This window comes from Peromyscus leucopus, unplaced genomic scaffold, assembly GCF_004664715.2.
Source record: "Peromyscus leucopus breed LL Stock unplaced genomic scaffold, UCI_PerLeu_2.1 scaffold_1281, whole genome shotgun sequence".
Lineage (NCBI taxonomy): Eukaryota > Metazoa > Chordata > Mammalia > Rodentia > Cricetidae > Peromyscus > Peromyscus leucopus.
In genome coordinates this window covers 20,820-31,874 of record NW_023504426.1, presented here as the reverse complement: position 1 = coordinate 31,874, position 11,055 = coordinate 20,820, and the positions used below count along the sequence as shown (strand labels likewise).

At 45.5% G+C, this 11,055-nt stretch overlaps 1 long non-coding RNA gene across 1 annotated transcript in view; it reads left to right on the top strand.

Moving 5' to 3' along the window:
* Window positions 1-24: 24 nt before the first annotated feature.
* The window catches only part of LOC119087103, a 17,302-nt gene continuing 6,271 nt past the window's right edge, over window positions 25-11,055 (top strand). The window contains exon 1 of the long non-coding RNA XR_005090540.1: window positions 25-229. This is a non-coding gene — a long non-coding RNA (uncharacterized LOC119087103). The remainder of the gene's footprint in view (window positions 230-11,055) is intronic.

Below are 11,055 nucleotides of genomic sequence, written 5' to 3'. Positions count from 1 at the left end.
TGTATTTCCTTTGTGTCTCCTGTCCCTACATTCCGTCCTTAGGGTGGTCAAGTATCCATTGAAGCCCTGCTGGCCGGGGCAACTGGCACCCAACATGGATGAAACCACCTCTTGAGGATTCAGAATGTCGTCTCCTGGAGGAAAGACCAAGGCCTTGGTGAAGTTTTTGGATCCCCCTGAAATCTCCCGGTTCAGGACGCGATCCCAGAGGAGCGCGGAGGTGACGCAGGTAAGAAAGTGACGAGCCATGGGACAGGCAACTTTGTCACAAGATTTACTCATTTCTGACCTAAAAGAGCCCCTCAAGACACAAGGAACTAGGGCAAAGAAAAAAGACCTTAAAGCCTTTTTTGATTATTAATGACATTCTTAGGGTCTATAAACATTCCCCTGACATACAAGAGCTTATTAATATAGGAGAAAAAATCTTAAAAGAAGTTTTTCACTCTCCCTCTACCTGCCCTAAGATCCCCCGAGTGCCCTCTCGTCTGCCTTCGGTCTGTCCCTCAGATCACCACCTGTGCTCTATGGAAGCGGGGACGCTCATGACTTTTAAACCTAACAATCCCCAGGAGTTCGCTCCTGCCCATCTTTATCCCTCTGTTAATAATTTTACCTCTAACTCCCCTCTAGACCCCACTGAGGAGGCTTCCCTAGAGAAAGGGGCAGCCCATTACCATAATCCAGACTGACCCTCCTGCAAAAATCTCCCCTTAAAACAGGAGTCCTTGGGCCCTTTTATAACACCTCAAAAATCTCCAGCGGTTTCCCCTTCTGCAATGCCCCCTCCCTATGTTTCTTCGTTTTCCCACTTTTGCGGGCCCATTCTTGATGAGTTGGTTCCCCCTGTCCCAGATCTTCGGCGATGGGCCCTCCAGGCTTGCAGGGAACATGTTGAGCTTTTAAGGGAATTGAAAACTCTTGATAAAGAACTTAAAGATCTTGCCCTTGAAGTGGTGACTCCTGGCCTGAGAAAACCATCTCAAAAATCTGGTAAATCAAAAAGTAAGCCTCAGCCTGTCCTGGCATTTTCTGTTACCCAGAGCCAGACCTCTGGGGACTCATCCGAGGCGGCTGCCCAGAGCGGCCCCTTGGGGTTTGGAAGACCAAAATGATGAGGTCATCAGAGGACCCCTCCCCCCCCACCAGGACAGACTTATCACAAATTAAATTTCCACCTTATTGAAAAGCTGAAATCCGCCTGTGCTCAGTATGGTCCTATAGCTTTTACATTAGCCTTGGTAGAAAACCAGAGCGAACATTGGTTGACCCCTAATGACTGGTATTTCCTTGCCTATGCGGCTCTTTCTGGGGGTGACTTTGTCCTCTGGAAAACAGAATTTACAGAAAATTGTCGAGAAGTTGTTCAAAAAAATATTGAACAGCCATCCTCAAAAACTTGGACGCTAAAGAAACTTCTTGGCAACTCCCCCTATGATACAAATGCAGCACAGGCAAAATTCCCTACATCAAACACTTGGCCTTTGAAAATGCAAACCCTGCCTGCTAGGAACTAGGGCATGGGGTAGCTACTGGTGCTTTCAGGATTTGCTGAGGCAACCATGAGTCCCCTGGGTGGCTAGAGGGGACAAGAGACATTTTGTCTCTGGATGGGCAGTCGCCTGGTGTACAGAATGAGGTCGTCTCTGAGATCATGTTTCTGCTCCAACAGAGTAAGGATGGTCTGGAGGGGGTGGTAGTGGAGGATCTGGAAGTGTAGGAGGTGTTGGTGATGGTTTGTCTTTATAGGGGAGGGGGGCCGGAGCCGGCCTTGGAGGTGGTTCCCGGGACTGGGGTGCTGGTGGGGCCAGATGCTTGCTGTTGTGGAGGGTCGGGTCTTGGTGGCACTGGGGGGAGGGGAGCTTGTGGGGCTGTGGAGGGGGGAGGGGAGGGCCTTTCCACCTTGGCACCTGCTGGCTTCTTCATTCATGGGGAGAGAGTCACAGGGGCTGGCAGGGGGAGGGGGACTCTGGGGGGGGCAGCAGCCTTCTGATTCTCATGATGTGAGGTAGGAGAACATTCAGCATTAACACCATTGCTGATCATCATAGAAAGACTAAATCCTGTTAATGGTGCCATAAAAGAGATACACTCTGCTCCCAGATGGTTACCAGAATGCCTGGTTAAAGCTGTAAATATACCTGATCTCCCCAGGAGAGAGAGCCCCCTCTCCTGAGGAAACTTCTGTTTCAAATGCTGTCCCTCCAGCAAGCCCTCCGGGCTGCTGTCCTCACCCACAGCAACCCCCACCAGCCCTTTAGCTCTGTTATCACTCTGCTCAGAGTTCCTGTGGGGGGACAGTGGGAACTTTACAGCAAGCTGTGTGTGAGACCTTTCACACAGCACACAAGTCCCATAGTCAATCATGTTCTGGGCTGAGCAGGGACACTGCTTGTCACAAATCCAGTCTGACAGCAGGGGCCATGTTTCCAAGGGCAGTGCTGAATTTTCATCCAAAGTGTCAGAAAGGCTTGTCGGACCTGCTGGCCTTGATGTCACAGGTGGACATGGCCATGTTGGGCCAGCTTGACACAGCCTGTGGCTGGCAGGTAGCGCAGCAAACAGGACAGCACCAGAGAGAGGGCACCCATGAAGGACCGGTGGGTACAGCAGTGGGAGCGGGAGCAGGAGCAGGGGTGGTCAGCGCAGGAGCCCTCATCATCCTCATTGGTGCAATGGTAGAAGATGCCTTGTACTAGGCACATGCATGTGCCATAGACCCAAATCTTCCTCGCTCAGTTGGTTCTAATCTTCTGCTTATAAAGATACTCTTTTAAAAAATCCTGTAACACTGATGGCAGAGGAAGCCCACAGATCCCATCATATGCAGTGTACCTGCAGATCACTGGGTCAGGTTGCTGTGTTGACACTCAGGGCACTTAGGTCCCTTCCACCTAGACTAACCTATTATTCCTCAGGTCAATTCCTAGACCTCTAGGAAGAAAAGCCACGCTGAAACAACTGCCTTGATGGGAGCCTGTTACTGCCATCACCTTAGCAGTCCTTCTGGGGGCTGGAGCAGTGGAAACAGGCACAGGGATTGCCTCTCTGGTCCTGTTCAACCAACATTACTCTGAACTTTGACTGTCCATAGACAAGGATATTGCCCAACTTGAACGGGGAATTTCTGCCGTCATCCCTTTCCTCCCTAGCTGAGGTAGTTTTACAGAACAGGAGAGGCCTGGATCTCCTCTTTTTACAACAGGGTGGCCTTTGTACTGTGCCCAAAGAGAATGTTGCTTCTTTACAGACCACATCGGGGTAGTCAGGGACAGTATGGTAAAGGTTAGAAAAGGACTAGAAAAAGAGAAAAAGAAAAGGAGAAAAAGAAAAAAGAAAAAGAGCTTGGGTGGTTCTAGAATTGGTTTTCCGCCTCCCCTTGTCTAACAACCCTTCTTCCCTCCCTCCCAGGACCTGTTGTAGGCCTGCTCCTGGTCCTTGCCTTTGGGCCATGGGCACTTTCCCGGCTCACTTGGTTCATCCGAAGCCAAATAACAGATCTGGGGCCAGGCAGATCCAGGTTCATTACCACCACCTTGATATGCAGGACTCCAGGGTTGAAATTTCCCCTGACGAGAGATGCCCCACACAGACCCCTTCACTCGGGGGAGGCTGCACTGTGTGTGGGAAAAAGGCTCACTCAAGGCATGATTGGAGTGCAGCTGGGACTGCACAGGCTGGAAACCATGGTACCCCAAATTCCCGAGAGCCTGAATTATATGCCCTGTTGCATAGTGGTTGTGCAGTAGCAGCCTTGCGCTTACCCATTTCTGCTCCCTCAAAAAACTGCACGGTCCATTGATTCCTGCACTAAGGGGACACCCATGGTGCTTGAGTCTGGAGAGACATTCCCTCTCGGACCTTTTTTCACAATCTTTAGAGGGATAGGGCCTCTGTAATCCTCCATGCAAAGCCTCTTTCAGAGCCATCCTTTTAGACCATTCGAACCTGGTTTATGTTGGCCCTTAGATTTATTACTAAGAAGGAGGAGATGTCAGGGAAAAGAACAGAGCCTCTAGTTAATGGAAAAACACAGACCCCCCAATAAGACAGGGAACTAGACCATCTTACAGTCAGGTTGCCTAGCAACAGGACATTGAGTCAGAGCCCTTGACCCTTTCACCCTGTAAACATCCTACACAAACATCCCTTTAGCTTGCCCCACTCTATGCAGATAACAGCTTCTTGCTCCCCCCACCCTGCAGGAACTATATAAACCCTCCTGGAGAAAAATAAAGTTGCACCTTGATCAGAAGCTTGACTTGGTGTATTTCCTTTGTGTCTCCTGTCCCTACATTCCGTCCTTAGGGTGGTCAAGTACCCATTGAAGCCCTGCTGGCCGGGCACTTTATAATCTTTAGACCTAGTTTTAATATTTTTCCCCTTTTTACTGGGAAAATCCTTTTTTCTTGATTAAAAAATTTCCCTTTTCTATTGGGAATTTCCTTTTATTTCCTTTCCTTCCCTCTTCTCTATTGGGAAGACTTCCTTTTTTATTTTCTTTCTTTCATTTTTCTCTATTGAGAAAGATCTTTTTTCATTATTTTTTTCCTGTCTCAGGAGCCATTGTATTTTTATCTTTAAATATTGTGCAGTTACCACTTCTTATTTTGACAAGCATTTAGCAACTGTACATTTTGTTGTTCCTGAGATGGGGAGTTTAAATTCCCCATGACCCTGCCAATCCTGGAGCCCTCTTACCCTGTGAATGTTCCCTCCACTTCTTAAGATGACCGGCTCCTCTGTCCTTCGGCCGATCCTTTTCTTTCTTCAAGCCCCACGTTGGGCACCAAATGTGTGGCTGCAACCTGGGTGTGTGGCTTCACTCAGATCCATGGAATGAAGACTCAGAGGCATCTTAAGAATGAATCTAGCCTTTCATGGCTGCAGGGGGGTCCAGTCTCGATGGACTGAAGCACTTTCCCTCTGCCTAGGGTATTTTTATTTACTCTCTATTATAGTTTAGCCAGTTAATTTCCATACCTTCAAAGCACCCTAAAAGGAGCTCCCAGAGACCAAATGCCAAGTGCAAATTACTTGATTTATCAGGTGTTGTTTTTTTGTGGCGATCTTACCCTGCGAGAAAATGTCATGAAACATGACAGAATCCACTAACTAGAGTTTTATTAAGATAAGGTAAAGAGACAGAGGTGCACAGGCCTTTGGAAAGGACACATGAGTAAAGATGGAGCCGGGAATCACGGCACCGGCTTATAAAGGTTGGGCCGCACCTGCACACACAGGCCCATGCGGCTATTCCACACATGCGTGTAGATCACATGGTTGCGTTGCACGCTTCACGGGTCCTGGTCATGCTAGATGTTTTGACCCAGAAATGGCTAGGCGGAAATGACTAGGTCCGCGGGGCATGCACAACCATGCCCAACCGAGGGGGTGTGTTGTGAATCCATATCATCGGGTACCTCGGTTTTCCTGAACACACATAACTTCAGCCATTTAATATTTGATGAAGGCTCAAAAACAAAAAACAAATAACCTTGGAAACAAGGAAGCATCTTCAACAAATGGTGCTGGGAAAACTGGATGTCCACATGCAGTACACATTAGATCTGTATCTATCACCTTGCACAAAAACAAACTCCAAATGAATCAAAGACCTTAACCTGAAACCTGAAACTGCTAGAAGAAAACAGTAATACCCTAGTGATACAGGTGTAGGAAAGGACTTTCTGAACAGGACTCCATTTCCACAAGGTTGAAGGCCAGCAATTGACAAGTGGGACTCCGTGAAACTACAAAAGCTTCTGGTTTTTATTGTTTGGAAACAAGTCCTACAATAGATGAATGGATAATGAAAATGTGGCACATACACCCTGGCAATACTAATCAGCTGCAAAGAAAAATGAAATAACTTTGCAGGTAAACAGATGGAAGTAGAAAAGGTCAAGTTGAGAGAGGTAACCCAGACCCAGAATGACATGCACCGTATGGTCTCTTATTGGAGGCTCCTAGCACCAATCTTCAGATGTGAATACATAGCCTATAGGAACTACAGAAACAAGGAAAGTAAAACAGAACCATTGTCAAGATAGGGAGGTAGGGGAACAATAGAGAGGGGACTAGCAAGGTGCCAGGGAAATGGGAGCAGGGAATCCCTAGGGTGGGGGAGGGGAGTAAATACAGAAGAGGGTGAAAGGAGGGTAAAGGGGAATAGCAGGATACAAGTGATTTGATGGGGAAATGGGAAAGGCGGGCTCTTTAGGGACTGAAGAAGGAAGTATATACAGAAGGAGGAGAGGTGGGTCAAATAACAATAAGGATATCTAGCCACATGGTGGTGGCACACGCCTTTAATCTCAGCATTCAGAAGGCAGAGGCAGGAGGATCTCTATGAGTTCGAGGCCAGTTTGGTCTACAGAGCGAGTTCCAGTACAGCCAGAGCTACACGGAGAAACCCTGTCTTCAAAAACAAAAACAAAAACAAAAAACAAACAAGGACATATGAAAAAGCTACAAGGAATCATACTATTAATTACAAAAAAAAACCCATAAGACAAGAAATTGCGTGTATAAATATACATATATATTTTAATGAACCTTTCTCATCTGGACTTTTTGTGCTCCCTCCAAGAGCCAAAGATCACCTAACAAAAACCCCAATAGCATACAGGAAAAGTTCTCTTATGAGTTGTTGTCTAGGGCTGTCTAAGAGACTCCCAAAACATACAGTCAATTGCAATTTCCCTTGGTTACTCCTCAGGTGTGAAGTCCCTATTGCTGAAGACACCAGGTACTGCAGAAACAGGGCCCGGAGGCGCACAAGCTGGGACAGACTTGAAAAGTCCCCTCCCTGATGACCAGCTTTCATAGTATCTGAAGGCACTATGCAAGCTTCCAAGGGAGGGAGACAACCAACAGTCCTACCCAGCTATGACACCTGTGAGCCACATCAAAGACCAGCATGGCAAGATAACTCTAAAGATATGGTAGTGGCACACATACCTTGGTGGTACCAGTAGCTCTCTGATTGGACTTGACAAGTTCAACAAGAGGTAAACCATGCCTGGCACTGGAAACTTAGTTAGCTAATCAGGGCTAGTGATGTCATGGTTATTGGAAGAGAATCTATAAACACTAATTTACTAAACTAGCATGATCTCTATCAAAAGCCTATAATCATTTGTCCTTATACCCACAGATAGGTATATTTTTCACCTTCATCAAGAAAACTTCTCTTCACAACACAAAGAGACTATTAGAGAAATCCACAAGCAATAAAAATGCACAATTATAGAGCCCAGTCCCAATGGATACATCTCCAAAATATTCCTGTGCCAAAGCCTCCAGGAACATTGTGGAAGAGGAAGTGGAAAGTTTGTAAGAGCCAAAGGATCAGGGAGTTTGCTGTGGGACTATGTCTCCTAGTCATATCTGGCTAGCATGACTGTCCAAACATGAGTTGAACAAGGATAACACCAATGGACATGACAATCTACATAGAGAACCCATGAGGCCAGAACCCTACAGAGAACTATACAGATAACTGAGGATGGCTAGAAATGGGAGGCGGCCTTCCCAGAGAAGTGCATACCAACTGATTCAGCGCCCAATGGTCAGCCCTGAAACTATACACACAGGTAGCATTATATGGACTGAACAGACTCTACTTAGGAATGCATATGTATATCCATATCCATATCCATATATGCATGCAAATAACAATTGATAAAAATAAAACAGGACATGAATTTGAAGGAGAGCAGGGAAGGGTATATGGGAAGATTTGGAGGGAGGAGATAAAAGGAAGAAATGTTGTAATTAGATTATAATCTCAAAAAACTTTTAAAGGAAAAAAGAAAAGAATAAAAATTCTGCAACTTAACCACGCAGAGTTAGCTTGTGACATTGTTTGGCATATATCCTGGCTGCCTTCCACCATATTCATGCTTATGTGTATGTATTTTTAAATTAACAAATATACCATGTTGTGCTTATATGATACCTTTTTATCATTTTTATTTTTATACATCATCTCTAACATTGATCCTGACCATATCTTCATGTCAGTGTCATAATTGCTTCACAATCTAAGGTATGGCTATAACTAAGATCATTACATATAACATTTTATACAATATTTGGCTTTTCCTCTTAGAACAAAATGGAATCATTAAGATCTAGGTTGCTGGTCATAGGCTAGGTGTCTAGGCTAACACTTAGGTGTGTGTTAACTGCATGGTAGCATACGCCTGTAGCCAGACACTCTCCAGAGCTATAATGATTATCCTTTCCAGCATGGGCTAAGGGTCTTGAAAGACCCCCACCAAAGGCCCAGACACAGTTCCAAAGGCCCAGGCACAGTTCCCCCAGAAACCCAAAAGAGCTGAGGGAAGAGATATCTTAAAAATTAACAGAACTGAGTCAGTTCCCCCCTCCTGGAGAGGGTAAAGTGAGGTGTTTTCAAAAGAACAAAGTCAGGATGTCTGGTGGTAACCAATCAACTGCAAGATGTCCCTCTCCGAAGATAACATGACCAGACCCCAGAGATGGGTTGTAAAACTCCTGACAGGGCAAACAGATAAGCTAGAATAAGACAAAGTCCAGACCCAGGAAAAACTGAACCAATCAAGGATGGACCTGTACTAACCCCCTCCCCCTAAGGAATTTTGTGGGTTTTGCCTATAAAAACTAACTTCCCCAAGAAAGAGGAACTCCCTGCCTCGCTGCATCGGGTGTGGTGGACGAGGGTTCCCTGCTAGTTTGAACTATGCACTTGCACTGAATTAAACCTTGCTGCTGCATTCTGGACATCTTCAGTCTTCAGTGGTCTCTTTGGGGATCCTAATCTGGGCAGAACAGGTCTGTGTCTCCAGGGATTTAATGCCTACATTTTTCACAGTGGGCCTTTATTCAGTGCACAATGAAGGATAGAATGAATCATCTCAGGGGATGACTTGAACTTCACAGAAGTTTTACAAGAATTTTTTTATAAAATTTTGAAGAGACAAAAAGAGAATATAGGGTAATGAGCCTTTATGCAAATATGTTCTGCAGTTATTAAAGTACAAATAATTCTGCTAGGTGTGGCAGTACACACTTTAATCCCAGCACTTGGGAAACAGAGTTCTGTGTGGCGAGCCATAGGAATATAAAATAGAAGTATATTATAAGCTATACTTTGATAAAGCCAAGGGTCAGTCGAGTGGGAAGTCAATCAGCAACGTCTATTGGTGTTATGTGGCTTAATATTCAGTTGTGCCTTGCTATGAATTCCTTGTGATCATAATTCTCCTAAAGTGTGTATGTGTGTGAATCTCCGTTTCAAAGCACCTGGATAGTCAGATAGACAGAACCTTCTACCTCTGAGCTCCAGGCCCCCTCTTTAACATTTGTTTTGGGTATCTGCCAATTGCTGATACCCTCCTTGAGCTACTTCCTAAGATAGAGTCAACCCCAAACAAAGTCTTAAAAGACAAGCAAGGAACAGATAGCTACCAGGCCGTCTGTTAGATGCCTGAACACTGCCCCTCCCCCCAACTAAGATAAAATATCCTTTCTGAGACCACATGTCTCACAGGCCAAATGCCTACCAACTAGACAAATAAGCTTTGTTTCTTGTGCAAATCAAGGCCTCCTCTCTCTCTCTCTCTCTCTCTCTCTCTCTCTCTCTCTCTCTCTCTCTCTCTCCCCCTCCCCTAGAGAACCTCTTAGATCAAAGAGAGTTCCCTCTCAGCAGGTGTTTCAAGCTGTGATGCACATTGACTGGCTATCAGTACTCTTTCCCAGCCCTGTCAGGAAACTGGTAGCAGAGGAAAAAAGTGACAGTTTTAACTTTTCGTGACCTACAGACTTTCCCTACCCTATCACCTGTAAGTTTATAGTTGAACACATTTATGATACACTCATAATGCTTTCTCCTAACCACAGTAAGGATATATTTCTAGCATACAAATTCCTTTTCTGACTTATCCCAACTACTAACTGACTCCACTCTTACCTCTCCCCTTGTGAGTTGCAAATAAAATTGCCAGGAAGCCTCTAGGTGGGACCCCTACAATCTTGTGCTGTATACAAAACATAAGGTGTTGCTGTTTGGGATAGGATATAGACCAGTCCTGGGGGAAGAGGGAGAAGGATTGAGGGATTTAAGATTTGAGGGAACTGAGGATGGAGGGAACTAAGGAAATGAAGAGATCTGAGAGAGTTGAACTAGTGATTGAATGATGGTGACTGAGGAATAAACGAATTGAACTAAAGAGCTCTGAGCAACTGGATTCATGCCCGCCTATGGTAGTGTCTCTCCTGGGCCCCTGGATTTGTATAAATTTAAGGCTGGACCCTTAAATATTATACAAAAGTTCTGGGCCAGCCTGGTCTGCACAATGGGTTCCAGGCCAGCCTGGGCTACTGCTGTGGATACTGCTCTATATAAATAAAACACTGATGGCCAGTGACCAGGCAGGAAGTAGGTTGCCAGGCAGGAAGTAGGTGGGACAAGGAGAGAGGAGAATTCTGGGATGCGGAAGGCTGAGGGGGAAGACACTGCAGCTACCGCCAGGACAATCAGCATGTAAAGACTCTGGTAAGCCACCAGCCACGTGGCAAGGTATAGATTAATAAAAATGGGTTAATTTAAGATAAAAGAACAGTTAGCAAGAAGCCTGCCACGGTCATACAGTTTATAAGTGATATAAGCGTCTGAGTGATTATTTTATACGTGGATTGTGGGACTGCGGGGCTTGGTGGAACCTGGAGAGAAGCCCTCCAGCAACAGGCTACATATTGAACTCCTATCTAAAAAACAAAAGCAACAATGCTGATTTAGTTCACCTATTTCTTCTAATGGGGGATGGTCAAACCTGGCAAGCAAAACCCTGATGAGTCGTCATGTTCTTCTACTTAAATGCATCAGGATGTCTCCCTCACAACAAAGAGAGTCATTTCACATAGCTCCCCGATTATTTTAAGAATGTTAGAATCTAAACTATTTTGTGGTTTGCTCCATTTATCATGTGTACCACACTGTGTGCCTTGCTACCCGACCAGGAACTAAGACTTAGGTTTTGAAGTTGATTTTCTCAGGTAGTTGGTTTG